This window comes from Anolis carolinensis, chromosome 3 (genome assembly GCF_035594765.1).
Source record: "Anolis carolinensis isolate JA03-04 chromosome 3, rAnoCar3.1.pri, whole genome shotgun sequence".
In the NCBI taxonomy this organism is placed as follows: domain Eukaryota; kingdom Metazoa; phylum Chordata; class Lepidosauria; order Squamata; family Dactyloidae; genus Anolis; species Anolis carolinensis.
Genome location: NC_085843.1, coordinates 104,953,306 through 104,967,848, shown reverse-complemented (window position 1 = coordinate 104,967,848; position 14,543 = coordinate 104,953,306). Strand labels below are relative to the sequence as shown.

The 14,543-nt window shown below is 40.2% G+C and overlaps 1 protein-coding gene across 6 annotated transcripts in view; it reads right to left on the bottom strand.

The window, feature by feature from the left end:
* nlgn4x (neuroligin 4 X-linked) overlaps positions 1-14,217 on the bottom strand; it is a 307,442-nt gene extending 293,225 nt beyond the window's left edge. For 2 of the 6 annotated variants that reach the window (XM_008107131.3, XM_008107132.3), the window contains exon 1: positions 13,323-14,200. The gene's annotated coding sequence lies outside the window, so the exon portion shown is untranslated. Of the gene's footprint in view, positions 1-12,662; positions 12,681-13,322 lie in introns of those variants that run through there. The other 4 variants (XM_062974322.1, XM_062974323.1, XM_008107135.3 and 1 more) reach the window with 4 other exon arrangements.
* Between the last annotated feature and the right edge of the window lie 326 nt (positions 14,218-14,543).

Here is a 14,543-nt window from a genome sequence, read left to right as displayed (position 1 = left end):
CAACTGAGTGTTCAACTCTGTGAGGTTATGCTCAAGCCCCATGTGATGAGGTCCTTAGACCAGTAACTTTTCACCTGCTTACAAGTCCATTATATATGAAAAAAGAGCCCTTCATCTTACTGACATCCTTAACATTGTTTTGAAATAACAGCCTATTTGGAAAATGTTGATAAATACTTGGCTCAAATTGAAAAGATAGCATAGCACTGTGCAGAATCCAACAGCAACATCCCATCATAGCCTTTTTTTTCTTACATGATATACCATAGATGAAGATCTATTGTCCTTCCATACACAAAGACATTCCAGATTTGGCTTGTCTGCTTGATTTCTGAATCAGGTGTCCCTAATTTGGTTAGAAGCAGCCAGTTTTGCTTTAAAATCTGAATTTTATCTAAAACAGACATACAGTTTTAAAATCATATAATTTATAGATGTGAGTGAAGCAGATGCACATTGAGGTAGCATAGTCTCTGGGTTTACTATCTATGTATTTCATTTTAGGAAATGGGAAAAGGCATTTTTAAATACACAAATAAATAACAATAACATCAAACTAACTACTCTGGAACCTTTGTGTTGGGACTGTAATTAGTTTTCAAAGCAGTTTTCGGTAAGAATTTTGATTTTGACTTGCTGCTAGGATATCACTCATTACATTCCTACAAAGACACCTTTTTGGATGGTGTATTGTGGCCTTATTTCACCTATCAATTTAATAAACTATGTTTATATAATAGTCATCAATTAATATATTAAGTCTATAAGTTAGTCATGATCCACACAAAAAATAATGACAGTTATAGAGAATAATATATGAAAGATGGTTGCAGTTGTTACCCTCTCTCCAAACTGGTTCAGACTCAAAAGTCATCTTTAAATTGACTCATCTTGATTATGAATGAAAGTCCATATCAAGACATTAACACACATCCATTGAAGCCAACAATGGTGTTTTACAGTAATATCAGCTTTCATCTGACATTTCATCAATACCATCCATTAGACTACTTGCCACAATTCTATTATCTTCACTGGCACAAATTTATCTCCAAGAGCAAAACAAGTACCATACATTAAGCAATTGCTGACTTCAGAACTACATAACCCTTTCTGATTTCCTAACTGTTCTGTGAATGTCTATACCCAACATTTATAATTTGGGCGGGAGACCTACTACAGAGAAGTCTATATTATCTAATGTACAACCCAAGGATTGCAGCTTATCTGTCCAGCTGTGTATAATTTAAATCTTGTTTTACTGATTCAGCACTCCAAGGGATAACACAAACTTCATCTTTTACTTTCATCTTCTGGACACCTGCAGCAAATATTACGTTGAAAACTTTACTGACTGCATTGCATCTAGTGAATTGCATCTGATTTGTTCAGAAACAGCTCCTATTTCAGTAAGCAAATGTGGTCCTGCAGATATATTTCATGATAATACATCTGTATTCAGAGGCAGACAGGTGATCTTGTTGGGAAGAAATGACTTAAATCACTTATCTGAGATAGTTAAACAATAAAGGCTATGGTTTACTTAATAGGATCACTGTCAATTAAGCCTCTAAGTTTTTTCAAATGCCATTTTAAAAAGACACTGCAAACAACATTCAGAATTCAGGAAACAACGATCTTAGTGAATATTTGCTGAGGCAGGGGAGACAAAAACCTGTCATAAACTCCTTGAACTTATTTCTGAAATAGTTATTTTCCTAGTGATACTTCATTTCAACAATGATTGCTGAGGAATGAAGAAATATTAGTGATAGGTGCTGGTGTATAGGTGAAGCTTCACTCTGTTGTTTCTAGATTTCATCTTTTCTTGATCCCCAGGCAAGGAGAGAATATGTATTTTTAAAATTCTGTGTTTAAATATATTTTCCATGTAGAATATGCTGTATCATGTGCAGACAATGCTGATTTTTGCACAATGTATGAATTATGTGCAGAATCAGTCCAGAACTGCAAAGATGTTCACTAGTACAAAATGTTTCTCATCAGGATTTCTCAACACTTAGAAAACCTTATTTTACCTGTTTTATGTAAACATTCTTTCGTTTCTGAGTTACACTTATACTCTGGTAAGTAAATATAGTATCAAGGCCTTAATATATATTTTTGATGGGAAATAACAATTAGAATACTCAACAATACAATATAATAATGATACTGTACCATGCCATACTTACCTCTTTCCTTAACAACACTTGAGACAAGGCTTTTATCTCTTTTTTTTCTTTCTGAATTCTTTTAACTAAGCTCTCCACTGATTTTCACAATTGCCCCATCTGACATTCAACTAACCTCATGCACTATTTTATCATACTTCATAGTCAATCATATCTCTATTACAATGTAGTTGAAGAAGACAATAATATTTTAAAAATCTAAAGCAATGTGTAACACTGCAACAAATTTGCATAGCCATATACCCAAAATCTGCAGTTGCACAATGCAGGAAAATACCCCAGTATAAGTTATGCCTTTCCTCTCTCTAGCTCAGTGGGTCACAAACATTAGTCTTCTTGGTGTTTTAGACTTCAGATCACAAAATTTCTGACTATTGACTGAGTTGCCTGGGACTTCAGGGATTTGAAATTCAAAATAGCAGGAGGAGCAAGGTTTGGGAAACACCACTCTTGTCCAATACAGCAGGTCCTCAATATCAATAGGGGATTGATTCTAGGACCTTTGGAAGATACAAACAAAAACCAAATGCTCATGTTCCTATTAAAAGTGGGGTAAGGCAGCAGGGTGAGCTCCAATGTTAGCCCCAGCTTCTGCCAACCTAGCAGTTTGAAAACATGCAAATTTGAGTAGATAAATAGGTACTGCCCTGGCGGGAAGGTAACAACACTCCACATGACCTTGGAGGTGTCTACGGACAACGCTGGCTCTTCAGCTTAGAAATGGAGATGAGCACCACCCTGCAGAGTTGAAGACGACTAGACTTAATGTCAAGGGGAAACCTTTACCTTATTTTAAGGCAGCAGTGAAGGCAGGGAGCTTAGCAGCTGCCCTTTTTTGCCTTTGAGCCACTTCCATGAATGACCAAGCAGCAACACTTTCACTTCTGCTCGCCATGTTCCTGCAGAAGATGCCCACTGCACTGCAATCAGCAGTGCTGGCAACACTCCTGCATGGTTGTTTGCTAATGATCAAGCAAGAGTGCTGCCAGCACTGCTTTTCAGCATGTCCATGTGGAAGTTGCTCACCATCCTGTGATTGGCAGTGTGGGTGACACTTCTACACAGCCATTCATAAACAAGCAAGCAGGAGAGCTGCTACTACTGCTTTCTATGTCCCTGTGGAAGCTTTTCTAATGCTGGTGAAACATTACGGGATCTTTCACAAACAATCAAACATAGATAACGTTGCTACCAATGCTCATCATATCCCTGCTTTGCCATCCTGTGATTGGTGGCACCAGCAATATCCTTACATTGTTGTTCATGAAGAAACCAGCAGGAGCACCACTATCACGAATTACAGGGTGGTGAGCAGCTTCTGCAGAGCCATGGCGATTAGAGGTAGTGGCAGAGGAAGCACTCCCTGGTGCATTGTCCCCATGGATGATGACATCGCAGATATTATGGGCACACTGTACTGTGTTTTTCATAGATATCAGACAGGATATCAGATGGGTATAATTTCCAAATATTTACCAGGATTTTTTTCAGTTGAAAGGGACAAAATCTGAATTTATGTTCTTCCTTTTGCAAATTATAAGTTGCTTCATTGAGCATTTTCTTTAAATGACTATTTACTAGTCAGAGCCCATGGAGAAGCATTATCCACAGGCAACCATAGTGCTATATTAAATATGAAACCTACATTAGATTAGATATACAATTATGTCTAATGAACAATTATACATTTATATAACCATTCTAGATCATGATTTCAGTAATATATGGCTTTATACTCTTCAGGTTTTCAATAGTCTCATTACAAATCCTCTATTTTCCATTTACTGTCAGGCATATTCCTATAAGGCCCTCTTAAGCTATTACCAAAAATCCAGTAAAATAGTCCCATTCCAACCATTGATAAATTGGTATTTTTAAAATAAAAATGAAGTCATTTTAATAATGAGTGTATTTTTCTCTTCCTTCAGCCTAGCCATTCAATCAGTTTTGTGTGCAATTTCCTATAATGTGTTTCTAATAAGAGCACCATTAATTTTCAAAGCTGGGCTCTCTTAAAAGTTTCAACACCTCCATCAAGTAGAAAGGTGTTCACAAAATAATATACGGAAGAGGAGCTTAAAAAGGCTGTGACATTACTGAGATGAAGTCTTCTTTAAAAGATTCCATTAACAGTGGAGTCGGAGCAAAATCACATTAAAAAGAGAATGTACTAATCAGATCAGGTGTGCAAAAGTCATATTTTGTAGCAAGGATGGGTAAGAATTGCTTTTCAATTGCCAGTATCCTTCACTATTGGCTAAGCCATCCAGACTTTCTGGGAGTAGTAGTTCAAGATCATCTAGAAGATCACAAATCACCCATCTTTGAGTTATAAAGTACAAATAACACAGTACTGTTTTTGCCCACAATAATTGGGACAAATGGAAATATGGGAATGGTAGACACATTTATTCCATGAATCTGCCTAATTTGCACTTTTTATCCAAAAAGCAAATCAAATTTATTTGCACATTATGATGAAGTTCTCCAACCCTAAATAATAAAGTGATATTACAGGAAACTATATATAAAGTTGTATATACTAGAAAAATTTAAAAAGTGGAAATTGTAAAAATGTATATTCCACAAAATGTGTATATGCATAGCCTCACAAAGGACATTGTGTATGAATTTTAATGCTAATTTTGAACCAAATAGCAATCTGCTGTGACAACTAAATAATACTGGCATAAAGTTAGGAAAATTCAGTAGAGAGAAACCAGTCAATCAGGGTGCAGTTTAATTTAGTCTCTGATGCAAACTCTGAGTTTATAAACCTGTTAGAGACTCCAAGGGTGATCTCCAACATCACCCTTCTTTCAAATCTTAATTTCCAAGCCTATTTTGTGCTGGTAATTCTAATTTTCCTAAATCGAGCAATGACACTCACTGTGCCAAACATGGGTGTATCATCCATTTATATATTCAATGGATTGTAATGCTAGGCATTTTATTTTCAATCCTTCTCCTAATATTTTCAAACTCTGACTTCAGTCTAAGGTTGCTAAGGACTAACCGTCATGCAGAACAGAGGTTTCCAACAGGTAGACCTCATGCAAGAAACAACAGCAGCAATTCTTTCTTTTACTAAACAATTCAAGGTTTTGCTCTGTTTTTCACCAGTAGACATCTGCCAGTTCAAAAGCACTTTCTTTCTCTACTCTCCACAACTCCTCTGTATTATCCCAAACCAACAGCTTTTCACTGTTCTAGAACAGATTTTGAGGAAACTGCAGCAAAGGACACAACTGGACCCAGTCATCTCAGTTTGCGTTTTTCAATATTGCTTCAGAAGAAACTGATCTTTTCAGTCTACTACATCTCAGTTCCTTTTGTTTAGGGTACTTTTAGTTAATTCAGATGCTATCAGATGTTGTATTAAGTTGTTGTATGTTGTTTTTTGAAAATTGACTGTTTTGCACACATGTTGTGTCCTGAGTCCCCTCGAGAAGACAGAGCAGTATATAAATAAAGATGATGATGATGATGATGATGATGATGATTATTATTATTATTATCAGCAAACATACGAATATTTCCCTATATATGTATTGCTGTACTTTCAAAATCTCTCCAAATGTTTCAGGAGTTTGTTTAGACAAGTTTGGATTTTGTCATTGTAAATATGGGCATCCTCCACAAACATTTTAAAACTTATGCTTCCATACAGATTGTTTATGAATAAACTGACTTGTGCTATGTCAGTCTCTTCAAACACAGATCTTTTGGGAACTCAACCATTTATTTCCTTCCATTAAGAAATCTTTCCATTTTTTCCCCTATGATCTCCTTCATGTTCACAAACTATTTTTGAGTCCATTGTGACTGCTAAATTTGGTGAAGAACTTCTTAAAAGCTTTTTGGAAAGCATGCAGTTTTTACTCTGTGTTTAGTTATTAACTTGCCAATTGAGTTAGAACCTATGTATTCATGTATGCATGCCTATATCCCACTGTAAGGCAACACAGTATTTCCCAAGAAACGATAGACCTGTGAGACCAAATTTTCAGAAGAACCTTAAGTTACACATTATACAGTCAAGGGAAGTATAGAAGTAAATGCAACTTTTTTTAGTAACAATTTTATGTAAAAAGCAGCATGGGGAGAATTATAAAGAGTTTCATGCAGCTTTAAAGACTAGTACGTTTATAGTGGCATAAATTTCCATGAACACTGTCCATCAAATGCATCAACTGTTATTCTCAGTTGGCAGTTTTCAGGCCACATGCTCGAGGTATTAAACAGTGAGCTATAGCAAATTCAAATATAAAGAGAGAAAACTATTGTTGGTCTATTTAAAGGTACAGAAATGATTTCAATGTGCAGATATAGTGAGCTAAAATGATCATCATGGCAGTTGAAATCCATTTGTGGAATGTGACTTTCCCTTTCTGTATTGTATAATGCTCCACGGGTCACCCAGCTTTCCATAAACAATCTTGAAGTTGTGAAAGACCTGCAAACAGATTGGATGAAGCCATTCTGCCCCAAATGGACACATTAGACAAAGGGGTCAATTATGTCTAATAGTGTCCCATGTTAATTGGCATTCACATTGAATTTTGTGAAATAGCTACATATGGAGGATTACATAAATATAAAAGACTAGATACAAAAGATTAATGTAATTCAAGTTTTCATATATATTAACTCTTATTTTATCTCAAGAGCAGACTGGACTGGCAGTTATATGCAAAACAGAACAGCCACTTTGGGGTCTCAATTTCTGAGATTAAAGTGGGGCATAAATAATACCAACAACAACAACATAGAATAATGTTTCTTTACCCTTCTTAATTTTAACAGTGTAAACTGTAATGTATGCCTATGCATGTTTGTTTTGATATGTTCTATGAATTCATGATCCTTGACTACAAACAGTAGAATAACTGCACAAATTCACTTTCTGGTTTTCTGGTTTTCATTTCATCATTGGACAATGAAGTAAGATGATATGGTTCCAAAGTCTGAGAATCAGAACTTAAGCTTTCACCTATTTTCAAAAAAACACATGTTGATAAAATGTTCTAGAGAAATACAGCATTTTTTTCAATATCACTAGAATCTGGTCCACTGGTCTGTTACTATATAAATCCAAAGTCTCACTATTAAATACTAAATTGCACTGCTGACAGGTAAAAATATAAATAAAAAACAAGAAATTGCCAATTTCATGAAGAATAGCATCCTAAAATATGTAGGAGGGAGAAGTGTGTATCCTATTCTTATTTTTGCTAATTGTACAAAATGTACCAGTGTTTCAAAGGAGGGTACTTGTTATTTTTAAGGCTATTCAATTTCACCCACAATTTCATGTAGTTCATTGGCTGAAGAATTGAGACTGGAAGAGGGAATCTTGAATTTATATCCCTGTAGTGTCAATGTGATCCAAACCAAATACTACATTGTAAATGGGTCCAAATAGACGTAAAAGTTTGACCCAATACAGAAAGGAGTTGAAACTCAGGAAAAACAGATCATCGAAATTAAAAAGATCAGATTACTATTTTTAAGAAATGTGAAAGAAAAGCACATATATACCTGTGTATGTCAGGAATGCTTATTTGTGATATTTATAAAGAATAAATGATAATTTAAGAATGTATTGATGAACATTCCCTTGTAGGTATGGTTCTACTCAGATGTCCTCCATCCCATCCCCACCCCTATATGTATTCTTTAGCTTCAGATATACAGAGTGGCCTTTCACTATCTATTATTTCCAGGAATACTGCCAATGAAATCTCATTTCCATCAGACAACAAGCATTTTTCCTTGCTGCAATTCAGGTCAGGGGACTACTAAAGCAAACAGAATAAGGCCCATTAAAAGGTAAGAGAGCTGAATACATAACCCTGTCAGATGTAAGGATCAAAATGGCTCATAACATAAATGCTTTACAAACAGAGCTTGAGTGCACCTGAGCTGCATGGTAAGGGAAAAAAGCTGCAGGTTGGCGTGAGGGTCCCAACATTTCTCAGAACGGCTCGGTGCCAGTTCTGCATTAATGGGCTGCTTTCCTCATGTTTCCTCCTCTTCTTTCTTTTGTAGGTGTTTAGGTATACACATTAGGAACAAACTGGAGTCAGATGGAAGGATCAGCTCCCTTCTTTTTTCACAGCAGGCCACAAAATGGCAGGATGATAGAGCCTTCTGTTGGGCTGACATATTTATACTGTCCCACGCAAGTGGATCCGTTCCACACAGTGGGTGATTTGACTCATCAAAGAATAGACCTTCTCTTTTTAAAGGCCAAGTAACAGTTGCATTGAGAATCCGTCAAAAACAGCAGTACACACATTCCTCTCCCCATTCCAGGAACTGTCACTGTTTAAATGACAATTTCTATTTGGAGGCTGGATTCCAACAGCTCTTCCTTTTGATTCACAGCTTTCTTGCAGCAAGGGTTGATGAACTTCAGCCTGGCATGTGCATATTAAGACAGCATTTTTTTTTTGACAAACACTTTTATCACAGTTCTTTTGGAGCCACAGTGATTGTTCAAAACAACTGAACTCAAGATGTTTGTAATGTTCTAGAGAGTGTTTGCAAAGCAAAGCTGACTGTCAAAAGAGCTAGTTTTTCTTGATACAACAAAACAAACAAAATAGCATTAAAATATCTCCTACTAAAGAAATGAATGTACTTTTTCCTATCAAATTTGAAAAATCATTTTCCATTAATATTTCATCATGAATGCATAGTAACATTGGCAGCAGTTATATTTATGACTAACCTTCAAAATGTAATATCTGGACCTACACAATGTAAGGATTAAAAGATAAATATGTAGTATGCTAAAAACTTCCCTCTATATTATATCGTGGCCTTGAAATATTACAGAAACATTGAGAGTCTGTGTCATGTATCAAACACCAGGATGATCCATGACAGTCTACTAGAAAGAGGCAACATAGAGAAAAGGAACCTGACACAAATATGATAACAAAACATCTTTGCATGTATTCTCCACAGCTACAAGAGAACAAAAAAGACAATCCTATTGAATCAGACCATAATTAAATCTTAAAAGTAATAAAATGCCTCCATTGGTTACCGATTACGTTGCTTTAATTTTCATGTTTCTGTCACTATTGGCAGAATAATAACATTGCTGTTTGTGTTTTGTGTGTGTGTGTGTGTGTGTGTGTGCGTGTGTGTATGATGTAAATTTTACATAATCCCAAGCAAGAGAATGCACTGTGTTGAATGTACAAATTTACATCAGAGTCACTGAATCTATGCCATGGTAACAATTATCTGCAGTAGGAAAGTGAACTAGAAATAAAAGAAAGGGAAGCATGAAAGAGGTTTTGATTCAGTGAATGATGTAATCAGCTATGATCTTCCCTTTAGTAACAAGAAAATAAAATATTTCAGTACATCTTTTTGCATCACAGAAACACATACTTTTGGCCTTCCTTTAATTTCAGTTTCAAACCTGAAGCAATATGGTTGGAAAGAAGCAATCTGATTGATTTGCTCATGACATTTATCTCCCTGATGTTGTCCTTTTGCCCTTTTCTTTCAAACCCTGTCATTTCTGTGATGCCACATGCGTGACCCACCTTAAATATACCGGATCAAAAGATTTAACCTATTTTCAGAAACATCTTTCTTTAATAATATGGCTTGCAACGAGGCTCTGTTTTCTCTTTTCTGGCTTTTTTTTTAAAAAAAAATTTATATATTTTCAGAAAATGAAGAACATCTCAAACTCTTTTCATACTCATACATCTATATGGTAAAACAAAAATTCAGCACCAGATTGAAGACAACTAGTGTAATAGATTTAGTAGCTACATCAATTTTTTTGCCTCAGGTTATTGAATCACTAGACCTGCTACAGTTTAATCCAGAACACTTGATTTATCTAATACAACCAAGAGCTGAAGGTCCATTTTTCACTCTGGTACATATTCTTTGACATCATGCCTATATCTTTTCTCAAACAAGCTAAATCCTACATTTATTGAAATTCTCATATATAAACTTTGCAACCCCATAAGTCCTTCTCTTTCTCAAGAAGAGAGAGTCAACGGATAGAAGAAGAACAGGCCTGGGTATTTGTAAAACAATCCTGCTTTTGTCATTTGCAAAACAGACACACAATGGGTCTTTTAAGCTACAGCGAGAAGTACATGGAAATAAAACCATTCAAGCAATTGACCAAACCTCCTCCTCCCCCCCCCCAAATAAAATAAAATACACATCATTAAGAAGTATCCACACTACCACCTTGTGGAATCTTCTTGCAAGAACAACACCTGCTTGTTTTTACTAAAAATAAAATAAAAAGTTACTCCCCCCCTTCCTTATGTAGACTGAAAATTACCACAGCACCGGAGGAGATAAAAGTTGTCCTATTGTCTATTGATCTTGAGAGTGACAATGATACAAAGGCCAGAAATAGAGAAAATTGAGTTGATTTGATTTTTCCTTCTTTTTCTTGAAATAACGTATTGTCATCTTCTTGAACAGCGAGGAGCACAATTAACCAGTTGCAGAACGCATGCTTGTGTCTCTGCATTAGTAAGATTTTTATTGCAAAATGGAAACCAATAAAACACAGCCTGTAAATTCTCTGGTAACCAGAAAACCAGTTAATGATGGGAAGAAAAAGGAAAAGAAAAGAAATCCAGTTCTTTTCAGTTTCATGCATCAACTGAGATGAAAGGAACATCTCAAGGTGGATATTCATAACCTCTGGGACTTACTGTCTTGTAACTGGCTCAGGTGAGCCCTGAGGCATAAACCGAACAGGGCCACTAAACTGTTGCTGGGAAGGGGGAGGAGGAGAGGTTCACATCTTCACATTATTTTACCCTTGGGTTGCATCTGCAGCACCAGTTTTCATCACCTGGAAAATAGCTGGAAAATACTGGTTGGAGTGGGAAGGAATGACCAGAGAAGCAGCAACTTAGCTTGAAAAAGATGTGATACTGTTGCCAAGTGGAGGCATGGTGAGAAAGGTTGTCCCCATTGCAGATTGAGCACCCCTTATCTGAAATTACAAAATCCCCCAAATTGTGCACATGGGTAGCTGAGCCAGAGACACCTTTGTTTTCTGGTAGTTCAATAGTACACAAACTTTGTTTTGTACACAAAACTGGGTAAAAGGTTGGGTATAAAATGACCTCCAGGCTATGTGTGTAAGGTGTGTGTGTATGAAACACAAATGAATTTCACATTTAGACTGGTGTTCCATCTTCAAGATGTCTCATTTGGTATATGCAAATATTCCAAAATCCAGGAACGGCAATCAGAAATCCCTAACACAACCACCAGAAATCCCTAATACAACTGGCCCCAAGCATTTTGGATAAGGGATACTCAACCTGCAAAGGTGACTAAGAGCTATCCAGTGCCAGGGAAGCCAGAGAAGCCAGAGAGTTTAACCTGACAGGCTGCAAGGGAAAGGGAAGGGGAACTGCAGCGGCAGAAGCTTCCTCTTGTGCCAAAGAGGAGCAGCCTGTGGAAGGGACCTGTCTGCATCAGAAACTTCCAAGTGCCTGCAGTGGCTGGACAGATCTGAGGGTGGATGCCCTTTTCCCTCCCCAAACTCACACATTAGGTTATCCCTCATTTTCCTGTGTGCCGCCTTATCCGCCAGAGAGGATCCCCCCTCCAATCAGGAGAAAGGCAGACTTGAAGCCAAAGAGGCAAACAAGTTAGGCAAGGGTGTCCCCCTTCCTGAGTGGCTGCGGATGGGGGACAGGCCATCATTCACTGAGCCCTGCAGAGTGAAAAGAGAAGGGGGGTGATAGCAAAGGAAGGCAGCTGCAGTGCAGAGGAGGAGGGGAGAGGGGAGGTCTGGGAGAGCAAAGGCAGCCCCTGGATGATGGGATGCCACATGGTGAAGCTAGGGGGGGGGCAGGGGATCAGTGGTGGGTTTCTTAACTTTCTAACAGAGTTGGAAGCTTTAGATCATCTCAAATAAAGAGGGGTGACTTCGCTTCCCTTTCCCCCACCCAAAGATTCAGAGATCAGTGAACCCGCAAACCGTGACACAGAGGATCTCACAAGCTTCATCTCTATCTACCCCTCCTGGCAACCCATGCTTGGCAAGGGGGTGGGGGGGCGCTTCTCCCTCCTGTGGCATTTTTTTTCCTTCAGAGAAAGAACCATCCAGGAACCCACCCCAGGACCAGCCTGGGAATCCGTCACGTGCCTGACCCCCCCCCCCCCCCCCCCCCAGAATTTGAGATGGATGAACAAAACCACAAGCAGAAGCAGTAGGCGGCAGCCTCTTGAAAGACTTTGAGATTGGCTTCATGACGCCTCCAGAGAAGCCTTCTCTTTCCCCTCCCCAACAGAAACCTCTACCAAACCATCGCTTTCCCCGGAGGAAGGGGGCCTCCAAGCCTCGAAGCTCAACGTGCCTCTTTTGCCAGTCAACAACAACAACACCCCATACCCCCCCCCCCCCTTTTGCCGTTGCCAACTAAAATCCCATGAGGTCCCTACCCGTTTGCACAATTCTCTCCGGCTTTGCAGTGTGGGGAAAGCTGCTTCGCGTTCACCACACACTGCAGATCTCAAACCGCCCCCATTCAATCTCTCTCTCTCTCTCTCTCTCTCTCTCTCTCTCTCTCTCTCTCTCTCTCTCTCTCTCTCTCGTTCTCCCCCCTTTCTGTTTATTTGTCCCTGAGGCAGAGCTACTTTGTAAACACCTCACACCGAGCTTCTCTCCTGGCTGCCCCCCCCCCCCCCCACACACACACCTCTAAGGAAGCCTTTCCAAATAGCCGACTGCACCAAAGTGACCCCCTCCCCTTCTCTTCTGCTATCAGTTCCTAATCGCCCTAATAGCGGTTCAGTGATAAAAGAGGTGTAGATGTGTGTGCGTGTGTGAATCGAGAAAGACATGGCAATTGCCTGTAATGGTGGAAAGAGAAGGGGGGAAAGAGAGAGAGAGAGAGACGCAATTCTCCCCCTTTCCACACACATCCCCCAAATTAAAGGGTGGCAAAGCGGGCGGGGGGGGGGGGGAGGCGAGCGATCCCTCTCTAAAAAGGCGCAGAGAGGACTGCAGCAGAGCTGTCCCTTTCCAGAGGACCAGCAAATCCGTGGGTGGAGGATTGGGAGGGGGGTTTGGTTGGAAGGACAGCGATCTCTGTTACCTACCTTGCAGCTCTGGGATCCGTTCGCTTCCAGAGAGATCACCCGACCCAGCTCCGGTCCAGCCCCCGCGCCCCTCTCTCTCCTTGGGGGAAATCCAATCCCGACGTGGTGTTGTCCCCCTTTCCTCTCTCCTTTGCCCAAAGGAATGCAACAGCCTCTCTCCAAAAGCAGGCGAGGAAAGAAAGAAAAAAGCCGACAGGAAGGCGGCGACGCAGCGGGCAAGAGAGCCAGCCCCCGAGAAGCACCAGCCGCGACCCCAGCTTGGAAGGCACCCGGTGCTTTGGGTCGGAAATGACCTACATTCGCGCTGGGAGGGGGAGGCGAGACGGCCAAAAGGCGTTGCGACGGGTCCGGACGAGTCACAGGGAAGAGGCAAAGCCAATGTTTCTGGGCCGGCCGAGGCGGAGAGACGGCGACGGATCGGCGAGGAAAAGCGAGATTGCAGCGGCAGCGGAGGGTCCAGGCTGTACCCGGCGCTCTCCTCCTCCTGCGATTGGACCAAACGGAATGAAATTTACAAAGCCGGCAGCCAATAGATCTCCGCAGCCTGTCCCATCACTCCAGCGAGCCGCGCTCCATCGCCAGCCCGACGCGCCCAGGAGCATCGCCAGCCCAGGCAGCCCCGAGGAAGAGGAAGAGGAGGAGGAGGAGGAGGAGGAGGAGGAAGAAGGGGGGACGGAGAGGAAGAGGAGGCGCCCCGCCGCCCCGAGCCCCGCCGGAGGAACAGGTGGGCGCCCGACGCCGGCGGAGAGGGGCTTTCCCCCGCCTTAACAACGCACAAAGGCACCCGAGGAAGGAGGCTCCCCCTGCCAAGCGCCTGCCTCTTTCCGCCCCAACATCGCTTCTTTCTGACTTCCACGCACGCCGCTCGCCCTTCCCTGCCCAACTTGAGAAAGGAACAAACGGAGGCAGGCGGAATCTATTCTATTCTGCTGGATCTCTATTCTTAGGCTCCTTGATGATTAGCGCCCATCCCTCCCCTTCATTCCGCTTCCGCCACTCAACATACACACACACAGTTTTCTAGTTTAGATTCCTAGCATGTTTCCATTCACTTTTATACAAAAAGAAGAAGAAGAAGAAGAAGAAGAAGAAGAACAAAACAAATCTACACAACCTCAACCTTTAAATTTGGACCATGACTGTGATGGAAAGTGGCAAGAACAACACTGGAATCAAGTTTTGAAATCCCTCTGACTTTTTTTTAGTTATTAGCTATTATTC